The sequence below is a fragment of the Mesocricetus auratus genome, unplaced genomic scaffold (assembly GCF_017639785.1).
Source record: "Mesocricetus auratus isolate SY011 unplaced genomic scaffold, BCM_Maur_2.0 contig_6097_pilon_obj, whole genome shotgun sequence".
Lineage (NCBI taxonomy): Eukaryota > Metazoa > Chordata > Mammalia > Rodentia > Cricetidae > Mesocricetus > Mesocricetus auratus.
The window spans coordinates 37,369-51,879 of record NW_024433869.1 but is presented as its reverse complement, the minus strand read 5'-3'; the positions used below and the strand labels follow the sequence as shown (position 1 = coordinate 51,879).

The 14,511-nt window shown below is 39.8% G+C and overlaps 1 long non-coding RNA gene across 1 annotated transcript; it reads left to right on the top strand.

The window, feature by feature from the left end:
• The first annotated feature begins 3,052 nt into the window (after window positions 1-3,052).
• LOC121138524 lies at window positions 3,053-11,784 on the top strand. The gene is made up of 3 exons (XR_005875483.1): window positions 3,053-3,098; window positions 9,193-9,250; window positions 11,217-11,784. It is a non-coding gene; the product is annotated as an uncharacterized LOC121138524 (long non-coding RNA).
• Window positions 11,785-14,511: the final 2,727 nt, after the last annotated feature.

Here is a 14,511-nt window from a genome sequence, read left to right as displayed (position 1 = left end):
TACTAGCCTTGAAACTTCTTAAAGGTCACTTAACTATTGTCATAGTTTCATTTCTTTTGTCAGGGTGAGCAAAGAGTTTATTTGGCTGGCAATTCTAGGTTATTGTTCATAGCAGAGACGTCAGAAGCAGGATCTGGTCACACCATATCCTCAAGTCAAGAACAGAGTGAATCAAATGCAACCTCTTTGTTCACTGCTAGCTTTCATTGATCTCGCATAACTCAAGTCCCAGCCTAGGGAATAGTGCCACCCATGCCGTGTCTTTCTATATCAGTTAACAAGTTTATACCCCACAGACATTCCCACAGGCAGACATGACTTATGTAATTCCTCAGTTGAGGTTCTGGTCACAGGTGATTCTAAGTTGTGACAAACAGACACTTAAAACAAATCAACATAGCTTCCTGAGTGTTGATATACATGTTTATTTTAATAAACAAATCACAGTCAATCTATTTAGTAACTCTTTAAAAGACAAACCTCTCACAACTGTGGGTCTTGATGTGCCAATAATAAAACAGAAACATTGTGAAGATTAGCTAGCATCACTGATCCAGAACACACAAAGGCACTTGCAAGTGCACATACACACACACACACACACACACACACACATATATATATATATATATATATATGTATATACACACATATATATATATATATACACCCACACACACACACACACACATATATATATGTGACATTGAGCTCCGTGATAGTTACAAAAGTACATCACTAATTAAGGTAAATAGTAGCTAACAGTTTCAGTATGACATGGATTTGCTGTAAATGCTGAGAACAAACATGATATTTTCTCAACTAAATGCAAATAATTAGTGAAATCCATGGAATTCTCATCTTGAGTTTCTTATCTTTCTAATGTACTACTTGATATAATACCCACAGGCTTCACAGTATGGCCATGAAGAATGTCTGACAATTTTATTAGAACATGGTGCCAATCCAAATGCAATTGACAACAGTGGGAGCACAGCTCTGCACTATGCTGTTTATATAGAGAACATCTCAATGGTATCAAAACTCCTGGAATACAATGCCAATACCAGCATAAAGAACAAGGTAGAGACCACACAGCTTTATTTTCCAAACTATTTGGACTGGGTTTGCCTTACCAAGACTTATTTGCATATACATAATTTGATTCACCAAATCTAATAAGGCCTTGCACATGGATATTTAAAAATATTTCATTGAAATTCTGATACAACTATGACATTGGAATCTCTGTAAATGTAAGTTTAATATATGAATTCTCAAATTTCAGGAAGTTGAAATATCTCTAGAAGAGTGAGGTTTGATGGGACCTCCTTCCTTCCCAATGATATTTCACACTTTCCTTTGATTACATGGTTACTTCTGTGATGAATGTTATAAAGAGAATTGCTGGCAATATTACTCTGGAAGTTGTAAATATATAACCACAGAATTCATAAAATGCTGACGAGAACCTTCTGGCTTGTTTGTTTTTTGGTTTATGAGACAGGATCTCATATAGTCCAGGTTGGCCTTGAACTTTTTATGTAGATGAGGATGGCACTGGTCTTCCTACCTTCATCTCTAAAATGCTGGGCTTATGGCCATTCTCCATCATGCCTTTCTGTGTGTTTGTGTAGCTCTGGTTGTCCTGGAACTTGGTCTCACCCTTCCAAATGCTGAGGCTAATGGCATTCTCTCCCACACTCAGTTAGGTTAGTGGTTTTCATTGTGCTAAAATGACCCACAAGGATGATTATCAGATTTTGTACTGATAAAAATTATATTTTATTTCTCATTTGTTATTTGCCTAAAAGTAAAAATAACTTTAAGTAGTAACTAAAAAGGAAGTGACCTAAAAATAAATTTTAAATAAATGTGTGTCAGATGTGTATAAGAGATCTTATGAATGAGATATTACTCTTCTTATGATGGGAAAAATCCCATGGACCTTTTGCTAATAAGCTACCAGAGTTCCTTTACATCCCATGCCATCTAATTTACAACCTTGTCCTAAGTGATCCATTTGGAGCAGAGTGTCTGCTGTGGGTTCCTGTTACTGTAAATAGAAAGAGTCTACTTAGCTCTTCCACTGCCTGGTAGAAATGTAGTTGTTTCTGGAATTCTGTCAAGGGCAGGACACTGAATGTTTGCCACAAAAGCAGATATAAAGACTACACATATGTCTCCATATTTCATACTGCACCTGTCCTGCTCAAGTTTATTTTATAGATGAACATGACATTTATGTGAGGCATGGCATTTCTGGGAAATTAAATATTCTTTTGGAATACTATTTACTGTTTGGGGCATTAGATGTAAAAGACATAGCCCATCCTCAAGAAGCTTTAATTTAGCTGGGAGCAATCACATCATCCATAATTACATGGTGAATGCCAAGGTGGAGGCAAATCTCAGAGAGCTAGCTCACGCTTGAATGAGTGTTGTGAGCAAGGACTGGTGTTCTTGGGCAGCTCCAGGCAGGCAGAGGCTTTTCCAATGGCAAATGAACCAGAGAGGTAAGGTTAATGCTTTTATGTATTTTTCTTCGTGGCATTCTATGGTGGGTACAATCACTCAAGCCCAAACCATTAAGTAGGTATGAAGAACAATTAGACATTCTTAGTAGGATGCCAAGATATACTTTCAATTATATAGAGAGGCAATTATCAAGACTGAGTAACACGAAAATGAGCATAGCAGTGTAACATGGAAAATAAATGAACTCATAGAGAGATATTGTGGTTCAAATCTCAAACTGAAGATAGAAAAGCAAAGCAGTCAGCCACTAGCCTCAAACTGAATCTCAGGCTGAAAGGGATGACCAATGAAGGAGCTCTTCACCCAGTCTCAAACTGCTTCTCTCATCAGTTTGGCTGAAGAATAAATGCCTGATCTGGGACTTATCTTCAGTGTGGCCAGTGAATCATCGCCTCCTACTGAATACAGAAAACCCTCCTTCTGTCTTTATACCCCTCGTGTGCTGGGATTAAAGTCATGTGATCTGTTACTCTTTCAGACTGATTCAATCTCATGTATCTTCAGTGGTCTTGAACTCAGAGAGATTGGTCTACCTCTTAATCATTGTCCTAAGATTAAAGGTGTGTACCACTATGTCCTAGCTTCTGCCTTCTGGGGTTAAAGATGTGTGCTTTGATGCTGGATCCTCCAGCAGGTAGAGCAGGGGAAGGGCCAGTCTAGTCAGTCTCTAGCAGGATGGTGAGTGCCAATGACTCAGAACCCCTCACCCCAACTAGTTACAGGGGAGAAAACATACACTGAGTGTGAAGCTTGTTGAAGCAGCATCTCGATTTACTCCAACATGCAGGAACTTATATAGAGCTGAGTTAGTGGATGGGAATTTTAGGATAGGGTAAGGTGATGATGTGAGGAGTAAGGGCCAATAATATTCCACCAAGGTGGCAGGTAGCTATGCATGGGGCAGTCATACATCAAGCCTTGCTGAGTCATCCCCACATAGAAGTTAGACTGGGCCTCACATACAAGCCTTTTTAGGCCCAACACCTGGCTTCTATGGCGGACATTGCTTTCTGAACCCTCAGTCAAATTTTAATAAATCATAAATAATATATCACCCATTTTTGTCTAATACAAAAAGAAGCTACAACTAACATAAGAAAAATTATACACATTAAGTATATACAATACATACAAGTTCATCCACAATGTCTATTCCTTTTGCCTTTGACAAATACAGAGAAAATATCTTAATCCATTTGCATTTGACAAATTCAGAAAATACTGCATTATTCTATCTTGGTGACTTCAAAGTCTTGTACCTAATTAATATTATATTCTAATTTGCATTATCAAATTATCATTTAATGTGTGTCAGCCTTTTATACTTTGCATATCTTTAGTGAATTTCTTTTCTGAGTCTGGAAAACAATAAAACCTACAACTATCTAGTCTTCAACTCCCTGAGAGGCCCTAGAAGGAAATAATATTAACTGAGTAAGCAGGAAGTGCTAGCAAGAGACTTCCAAAAAATGTGAGAAATAGCAGAAACAGCTGGCTACCTGGACAGTCACCCAAGGTTCTTCTGCAATGTTGGGGCATGTATCATCTGCCTATAAGTCTCTGACAGATGTTTCTGTGAAGCAGGATTCCCCCAAGGGCTATCCTGCCTTGCCTTGTCAAGGATTTTTAGTCACCCTTTTTTGTGTCCTGTTTGTCGAACTTGGACAGCAGTTGAGGCAACTGCACTTTCTTGTCCACTGGCTTACCTTTACCACAAAGAAAGTAAACTCCATGTGAGTTTCTTGGATGCTCATCATCTTCTCTTAAGTAGATTAGTGCTGCCAGGAGCAGACATATTTCATTGTCATGAATAGAGCCTATGTTGGGCTAGGCTTTCCAGTGCCTTGCAGGAACCACTTGAGACCAGAAGACTGTACACTGAGGATCCCATCCTGGCAGGATCCACCCCACCCAGAGACTGCCAGCATCCTAGTCCCATTCTCTTCCCACAGGACTAGGTAAGCCTGGGCCTGTTTCAGTCCCACCTTCAGTGCTTTGCTTGGATTCAGCTGAGGCCTGGGGACTATGCACTGCTGATCCCATCCCGATGGGGTCCAGCCCACTCTGAGATTGACAAGGCCCCAGTACTAGGACTGCCTCTATCCACAAGAAGAGGAGAGCCACCAGAGTATTGGACCTGCTTGCACCCACTGGAAGGGAACCTTGGTCCCATAGCCACCAGGAGAGGAAGAGACTCCTTCTGTACCCAGTGGAAGAAGAGATGGCAAGTAGACAACATAAAAGCACACTCAGCAACAGAAAAACCAATATGACACTGTCAGAGTCTAGAGAATCTACACCAGCAAGACCTGAAAATCACAATGCAGTTGAAGCAGAAGAGAATGACCTTAAAAACAATGTCATGAAAATGATGGAAGCATTCAAAGAGGATATGGAAAAATCCCTTAAAGAAATGAAAGAAAAAAAACCAAAAAATTAAATAAATGGAGGAAAAGACAAAGCAAAAATTGCAAGAAACATTTCAAACACTGCAAGGGTTGAAAGCTGATACAGAGACAATAAAAAATATACAATAAAATAATGGCAAATCAAATCCAAGAACATATCAGAAAAAATCATCCACCATGATCAAATAGGCTTCATCCCAGGGATGCAGGAATGGTTCAACATACTAAAATCCATCAATGTAATTCATCATATAAAGAATCTGAAAAAAAACATGATCATCTCACTAGATGCTAAATAGCCTTTGACTAAATCTAACACCCCTTCATAATAAATGTCTTGGAGAGATCAGGGAAAACAGGAACATATTTAAACATAATAAAGGCAAAATATAGCAAACTGACAGTCAATATCACATTAAATGGAGAGAAACTCCATGAGATTCCTCTAAAATCAGGAATGACACATGGTTGTCCCCTCTCTCCATAACTATTTAATATTGTACTTGAAGTTCTAGCTAGAACAATAAAGACAACAAAAGATCAAGGGGATTCAAATTGGAAAAGAAGTCAAACATTCACTATTTGCAGATGGTATGAGAGTTTACATAAGTGACATGAAAAACTCTACCAGGGAACTCCTACAGCCGTTAAACACCTTCAACAAAGTGGCAGGATACAATATCAAAGCAAAAAAATTAGGAGCCTAACTATATACAGATATTAAAAGGGATGAGAAAGAAATCAGAGAAACATCACTCTTTACAGTTGCCACAAACAACATAAAATACGTTGTGGTACCACTAACCAAACACAAGTAAAAGACTTGTAGAGCTAGATCTTTGAGTCTTTAAAGAAAGAAATTAAAGAAGATACCAGAAAATGGAAAGATTTAGCATAGTCTTGCATAGGTAAGATCCACATAGTAAAAATGACAACCTTGATAAAAGCAATCTACAGATTCAATGCAATCTTCATCAAATTCCAGCACAATTCTTCACAGACCTTGAAATAACAATTATCAACTTTATATAAAAAAACCAAAAGGCCCAGCATAGCCAAAAGAACCCAGTACAATAAAGGGATATCTGGAGGCTTCAGCATCCCTGACTTTAAAGTAGATTATTATAGATCAATAGTCCTGAAAACAGCTAAACATGTAGACCAATGAAATCAAATTGAAGAACCCTGATATTATTCCACATACCTATGAACATGTGATTTACATGAAATTATACAATGGAAAATGAAAATATTTAAACAAATGGTGCTACCATAACTGAATGCTGGCATGTAGAAGACTGCAGATAGATCCATGTCTATTGCCATGCACAAAACTTAAGTCCAAATGGATCAAAGACCTCAACATAAATCCAGCCGCACTGAACCTTTTAGAAGAGAAAGTAGGTGATACCCTTGAACAAATTAGTATAGGAGACCACTTCCTGAACATAACTCCATTACCAAAGACACTGAGATCAACAAGTAATAAATGGGACCTCCTGAAACAGAAGCTTTTGTAGGGCAAAGTATACAGTCAATAAGGCAAAATGGCAGCCAACAGAATGGGAAAAAATTCACCAACCCCACATCTGACAGAGGGCTGATCTCCGAAATTTACAAAGAACTCTAGAAGCAAGTCTCCAAAACACCAAAGGTTCCAATCAAAAAGTGGTGCATGGAACTAAATAGAGATTTTTCAATAGAGGAATCTAAAATGGCTGGGAGACAAATAAGAAAGTGCTCAACATCCTTAGCCATCAGGTAAATGCAAATCAAAACAACTCTTTGATACCATCTCACTCCTGTCAGAATGGCTAATATCAAAAACACCAATGAAAGACTATGCTGGAAAGGATGTTGAGAAAAGGGAACACTGCTTCACTGCTGGTTGGAGTGCAAACTCATACAGTCACTTTGGAAATCAGTATGTCAGTTCCTCCAGAAAATGGAAATCAGTGTACCACAAGATGGAGCAATTCCACTCATAGGAATATACCTAAAAGTTGCACATTCATACAACAAGAACATCTGTTCAACCATGTTCATAGAGCCATTATTTGTAATAAGCAGAACTTGGAGGCAAACTAGACGTCCCTCAACTGAAGAATGGATGGAGAAAATGTGGTACAATTACGCAATAGAGTACTTCTTAGGTGAAAAAAAACACAATGTAAACTTGAAATTTGTAGGCAAATGGAAGGAACTAGAAGAATCTACCCTGAGTGAGGTAAGCCAGTCACAACAAGATAAAAATGGTATTTACTCACTCATATATGAATTTTAGACTTAGAGCAAAGGAGTACCAGCCTACAAGCCACACCACCAGAGGAACTAGGAAACAAGGAGAACCCTAAGAGAGACAGACATACATGGTCCCCAAGAGAAGGGGAAAGGGACAAGATCTCCTGAGCTAATTGTGAACATGGTGGGAGGGGAGCGGGAGATGGAAGAAAGAGAAGGGGAGAAGAGGAGGGGAGAGGAGGACAGGAAAAAGCAGGAAGATGGAGTCAGGGGAAGAACAGAGGAAAGCAAGAAAACAGATATCATAATAGAAGGAGCCATTATAGGTTTAAAGAGAAATCTGGCACTAGCAAAATGTCCAGAAATCTACACGGTTGACCCCAACTAACATTCTAAGCAACAGTCGAAAAGCTATCATAATGCCCTTCTCTGATATTGAGATGGACGAGTACCTTATATTCCATCCTAGAGCCTTTATCGAGTAGTTGATGGAAACAGAAGCAGAGTCCCACAGCTAAACACTGAGATGTGTTGGGGAAGTCCTGTGTATATGTCAATAAAGCACTGTTGGCCAATAGGAAAGCAAGAGAGGTGGGACTAGGAGTCGAGGAGGACTCAGGGTAGGAGAAACACAGTGAGTCAAGATGTAACCGCCATAGGGATAAGAAGCCCAAAAACTTCTCCAGTAAGAGAAATATTTAGATTAGCAATTATGGGATAAATACTTAAGTCAGCGCTAGCCAGTAAGAAACAAGCAAGGCCAACAGCTTCATAATTAATAGAGCATCTTGTGTGTTATTTGGGGACTACAACGCAGCAGAGCCCAGGAGACTGGCGGGTGGAAAACCCAAGCCGCTGGCAAGGAAAAATCTTCTCTTTACATAAGAGATGAACTCTGGAATACAGTTGTAGAGAGGGAGGAGTGATGAGCAAAGGGGTCAAGACCAGACAGGAGAAACCCACAGAAACAGCTGACCTAACAAGGTGTTGCTCATGGACCCCAGACTTATATCTGGGAAACCAGCATTGGACTGTTCCAGAACCCCTGAATGAGGATGTCAGTTTGGAGGTCTGGTTAATCTTTGGGGCCTCTGGTAGTGGATCAGTATTTATCGCGAGTACATGAAAAGACTTTGGGATCCTCTTCCACATAGAGAGATACTCTCAGCCTAGACACATGCAGGAGGATCTAGGCTCTGCTCCAAATGGTGTGATAGACTTTGAAGATCTCCTATGGAAGGTCTCACCCTCCCTGGGGAGCAAAAGTGGATGGTATAGGGGAATGGTGAGAGGCAGGAGAGGAGTGGAGGGAGATGGAACTGGGATTGGCATGTAAAACAAGCTTGTTTCTAATTTAAATTAAAAAGGAAAGAATGACAGTAGATACTGGTGTGGACATACAGAAAGAGGCACACTATTCATTGCTGGTATGAGTGCAAACTGGTACAACTGCTATGGAAAGCAGTGTGGAGGTGCCTCAAAAAGCTAGAAATAGATCTACTACCAGATCTAGCTGTATCACTTCTGTCTGATACCCAAAGAACCATACATCTTATTACAGAAATACTTTCTTACACATGGTCACTGCTGCTCTATTCACAATAGTCACAAATTAGATTAATCCAAGATACCTGCAAAATTGATGCATGAATAATGAAAATATGGCATATTTACACAATGTCGTATTATTCAGCTGCTAATAGAGACAAAAATTTTGAAATTTGCAGGAAACTAGATGGAGCTACAATGTATCTGTTTGACCTTGAAAACATTACCTAATGTGATTGTAAGTTGGATTGTAATAGATAGCTAACTAGAACTGTGAGTGATGTTTTCCTGAATATTTGGGAGTAGTGAGGGTAGAATGTGATAACCGAAAGCTTATTTAAACTGCAAGAGGAATCCCATCAGTGCAAAAACACATTTAACCCACAGCAGCCCTGCACACCACAGAGTGTTAGAGAAACATACTCAACCATGTATATTGTACGTTTTTTCTCTGAAGGACACCTGGTGGATCCAACTCCCGTGGTTCCAGTTCACCAAATGAATGCAAAGATAAGGTAAAGTGACTGTTCATGGATTTAATTTCCTGATCCGAATTGGGATTGTGTGACTCTTACTTTTCAACTTTCCAATGGACCACCTACCATCATTTTTTTTCATTTTATTGTATTGGTTTTTCAAGATAAGGTTTTGAGGTAATATATCATTTAAGATTTATTAAAGCTTGCATGGGGATTCAGAAAGCAATGACACCTCAAGCTATAGAGATCAGGCAGTGGTGATACACACTTGTAATCCCAGGACTCAGGAGACAAAGGCAGATGGATCTCTGAGTTCAAGACCACCCAGGGCTCAGCGAGATTTAATCAGTCTAAATGAACAGCAGAGCTCACACCTTGAATCTCAGCACTAGAGAGGTATAAAAAATAGGAGCATGGTCTTTAGGAGTCCGTCTCAGGATTCTCCAGCCAGGTTGTATAGAGCATAGCTGTGTAGGATTGTAGTGTGAGGTTTGGTGCAGCCAGGATCCCCTTTTAGCCGGAGGCAGAAGTAAGAGTTAGTGGCCCGGCTGTTTTACTTTTCTGATCTTGAGTTTGAAGTTTGGACCCCAGTATCAGTCTGTGTGTCTTTTATTTTTCATGTTACAGGATTTCTCTGTTACTTTGAAGCCTGTTCTGGAAGTCACCAGGCTGGCCTCAAACTCACAGAGATCTGCCTGCCTCTGCCTCCCAAGTGCTGGGATTAAAGGTGTGCACCTGTCCCCAAATTATTCAGTTTGTCAAGGAAAAATATTTTCTGGAACTATGCATGATATGGCTTATTTTCCTGGCATGCGATTTTTATGCTGTTAGTTAATTATTCTGATTTCACTATCTCACCTTTCCTTGTGCTATTCTTTTTTTAAAACATTTACTAATGGACTCTAGTTTACAGAAATTACTTATAGTTGCTTCTGTATCTGAGTCTGTCTATGACCATTCTGACTCTTGGAGTTTTGCTTCTTCAATACTTGTCTGCATAAAGCAATTCAGCTCTCAGTTGTGTCTGATGGAGCATGACTTTAATGCCAGCACTGGGGAGGCAGAGGCAGGTGGATCTCTTAATTTGAAGCCATCCTAATTTACAGAGCCCAAGGCAGCCAGGGTTACACAAAGAAACTTTGTCTGGACAAAACAAATGAACCCTCCCCACCACGCACTTTAGCCTTTAAATTTACATTGCCTTGGTTATCTGTACATGAGAGAAAATGTTGTCCACTTGTGAATTTACATGTGGTGAGATAAATATCTTACAGAGATGTTACTTATCTTCAATTGTAACATGAAAAATAAAAACCCAGAGACTGAAACTGGGGTTGAAACTTCAAGCTGAAGAATAGAAGAGCAAAGTAGCAGGCCACTAGCTCTCACCTCTAGCTGAGGCTGTTTGTGCTGATCCTGCTGCCTCTCCTCAGCATGTCTGGAGAATCTTCAATGTGGCTGGAGAATAAATGCTCTATATTGAGACCTTGCTACTGTTTTATATACCTCAAGTGAGTCCTGGGATAAAGGGTGTAAGCTATAATTCTCTTATGGACTGATTCAATATTGATTAGATCTGGGTAACCTTGAATTCACATTGATCCATCTACTTCTGAGTCCTAGGATTAAAAGCATGTAACACTACTTCCTAGATTCTGGCTTCTGGGATTAAAGGTGTGTGCCCAGCTGCTATGGCTTGTTGCTGATCTTGCTTTATGAGTCCTCAGGGAAGCTTTAATAAGTCATAAATAATATATCACCACACTCAATAGATTTTACTGAACAGAATTATAGTTATTACTAGAGAATATATTAATTTATTTTGGAGATATAGTAATAATATTTAATGTATAATAAAGATGTATATTAATACAGATATTTAGCTAAATATATGGGTGTGTATATATGTGTATATATAGACATATAGTATATATAGTACAATAATGTAGATGTATAATAATGTAAATGATGCAATTGTGCTCACGCTGCATCTATGCTGCAGGTGGACTCAGTCTCCTTGACTTCAAGAAGTGGAACTGGTTCATTCAACAAACACTCTTGACATTGATGTCAGTGACAAGAGTGAAATTTCCTTCAGTCAAGTCATATTCACTGCATTTTCTATGCCTGTTCTTCCATGGACACAAGAGGAATTACCATTATCATTTAAAACTTAGATTTAATTAAACAACTCATTTGTTGTGTGTTGTCATGTGGCTGCCATGGTGATTACAGAAATCAGAGAACATCTTGTAGGATTTGGATCCCTTCTCCCACCATGTATGTTCTAGGGACTGGACTCCATGGACCTATCTTGCCAGTCCAAGATATATACACACACATATTTTTCCCAGTGCTGGGGATAGAACATAGTACCTTGGGAACACCAGGCAAAAACTGTAACACTGAGCTACACTCTAACAAGCACTTTGTGACTTCTATTAATAATGCTAAGCAGGATATTGTTACTTGGATATTTGTTTGAATTCTTGATAAAACTCTGTCATGATTTTTTAAAATAATGTTATTTAAAATAAAAAAATCTCAAATATATGTATAATTTATTTTGAGCATATACTTCCATTTTCCGCTTCCAAGATTCCCTAGAGCCCCCCTCAACATGTTCTCCTCCCAAATTCATGTTTCCTCCTCTCCTTTTTCTTCTACCCCACCCGTAGTTGGAATTTTCTTTGGATCACCAACCAGCTCCCAAATAAAGACATGGAGATGTATTGTTAATTATGAATGCTCGGCATTAGCTTAGGCCTGTCCCTCTCTCTCTCTCTCTCTCTCTCTCTCTCTCTCTCTCTCTCTCTCTCTCTTGGTTTTTAGAGACTAGGTTTCTCTGTATTGTTTTAGAGGCTGTCCTGGAACTCACTCTGTAGGCCACATTGGTCTCGAACTCACAGAAATTCTCCTGCCTCTGCCTCTGGAGTGCTGGGATTAAAGGTGTGCACCACCAAAGCCCAGCTTCCCACTAGCTTTCTTAATTTCACTTGTTTCTATTCATCTACATTTGCCTTGGGTTGTTTTCTTATGTTTCTTTCATCCTATGTTTCCTACTTTCCTGTTTCCTCCATGTTTGTCTGGACCTCAGTGTCTCCCTGGCATCTCTTTTCCTTTCCTCCCCAGAGCTTAAATTCCTCCTTCTACTTACTGTCTCTACCTGAAAATCCCACCTATACCTCCTCCTCTGATATAGGCCATTCAGTTTTTTATTAGACCAATCAGGTGCCTTAGGCAGGCAGGGTAAAACAGCAACACATCTTTATGTAGTTTAACAAATGCAACGCATCTTTGCACAGGTAAACAAATATTCAACAACATCTTTCTCCTCCTCTTTCTCTGTTTTCCCCATTTTTAGTTATCCCACTGAGTATAATTATTGCTGTTCATGAGGCCATCTCTTCTGTAGTGTGGTCAATCTACCATTGTCTACACTCCCCAAGGAAAAAAAGATAATCTCCCCTGTCCCGCGCTACCGTCTCACCAGCAAGAACGACGCGGCACACTTAGGATCCTTCTGCAGAACAGCTTTAATGCATCTTGAGAGGGAGAGCATAAGCTTACAGAGCAGAGACCCCGGGGAGCGAAAAGCCCAACCCTTATATAGCTCAGCAGTCCCTGCCTCAGACGTGTCATCTCCTGACTGGCTCCTGCTCGTCAGCCCATATGACGCCACGGGAGAGGCAGAGAGTAAGGGATGGAAAAGTAGCAGGCACGTGCGCACCAAGGTTGTTTACTCCAACCGACAATGGGTGTCAGCGCCATCTTGTAACGGAGAATGTGGGGGCGGCTCCCCACACTCCCCCAGCAGTCATCAACCATAAATTGCTCCTTAGCTAAGGGTGGGGCCTCATGAGCCAATCTCCTGTAATTCTGTACTTTTGACTACTTTTATTTTCTACAAGTCATGTGCCGGTAACCATAGCTGCTTTGGGTTCATGACTATAACAACTATCTTACGTCCAGAAGAAAACATTCTTCCCTGTTCTCTGGCACTTATGTTTCCCAATTCAGATTGTCTTCACTGTTCTCTGTGCTTGGGACATGTTATAGATGCCCCACTTAGGGTTGAGTATGCACAGTGTTCTATTCTTGGCACTTTGAGCAAGTCTAAGTTTCTGCAATAATTGATGCTCGTGCATAAAGAAGCTCCTCTCACTTGTTGCTGCTCTAGTTGGCAGCATGAACCTGAGAGAGCTGGGCCTAAAAATGAGGCAGACTACAGTCTTGTGCAATAATCCACTTTATTCAGAGAATCAGGCAATTTATACTCTGAGGCCTAAGAAAAATCACATGAGTAAGGTGTTCAATCACAAGGACAAGTCACACATGACAAAAATTCGTATTTCCATAGAGGCTAATGAATAACAACACCTGAAATAAACTCACTCCTATCTGCTACCCTTAGGGGGAGCATGGAAACACATTCCCAGAATATTTATGTGTTTTGATGAAAATGAGGTCACAAGGCTGTTGTCCTGTTTTCTTATGAGCCTCAGCATTCTCGCACAACTCAGTTTCTGGACTCTGTTCCAACACTAACCGGGCTTGAGAGTAGCACAGATATATGGGTATAAACACTAATATTTAGAAGGCTGTTTGGTAACATGACCATTTAGCAGTGGGCTCTTTCTTTTTGATCAAACAGAAACAAGTCAAATTATATAAGTATTGATGCTATGTAATGATGCAGTTAAACTCAATATAAAGTTGTGCTTTCTATTTTATATAGTTATTTTTATTTGTGTGTATGTCTGTCTTCCACAACTGTATGTGGCTAAGGTGGCCAGAAGAGGGAGCTAGAGTTACAGGCAGTTGTGAGCAGCTGGCCCTGAGGGCTGGGAACCGAAGTTGTTCCATTTGGAAGAACATGAAAGTCTCTTAAGCATCGAAAGGCTCCGTCACCCCACAACGTAGTTTTCATGAAAGAAAATGGTGGAAAATAATGAGTCAAGTGGTGAAATTAATGGAAAAGTTTTTATATTAAAGAACATCAGTTATTGGGCTGGAGAGATGGATCAGCAGTTATGATCACTGGACTGGCTACTCTTTCAGCAGACCCCAGCACCCACATGGTGGTTGGCAACTATCTGTCACTCCAGTCCCATGGGATTAAATGCCACCTTCTGTCTTCTGAGAGCATGGGACCTGTACATACTGCACAGGCATACATGCAGAGAAGACACTCATACACATAAAATATTTTTTAAAAATTAAAATTAGTTATTCTTAATATCAAACTGTTATCAAATGTCACAGAAAAAACTGAGAAGCACAATGTCAATGAGGTA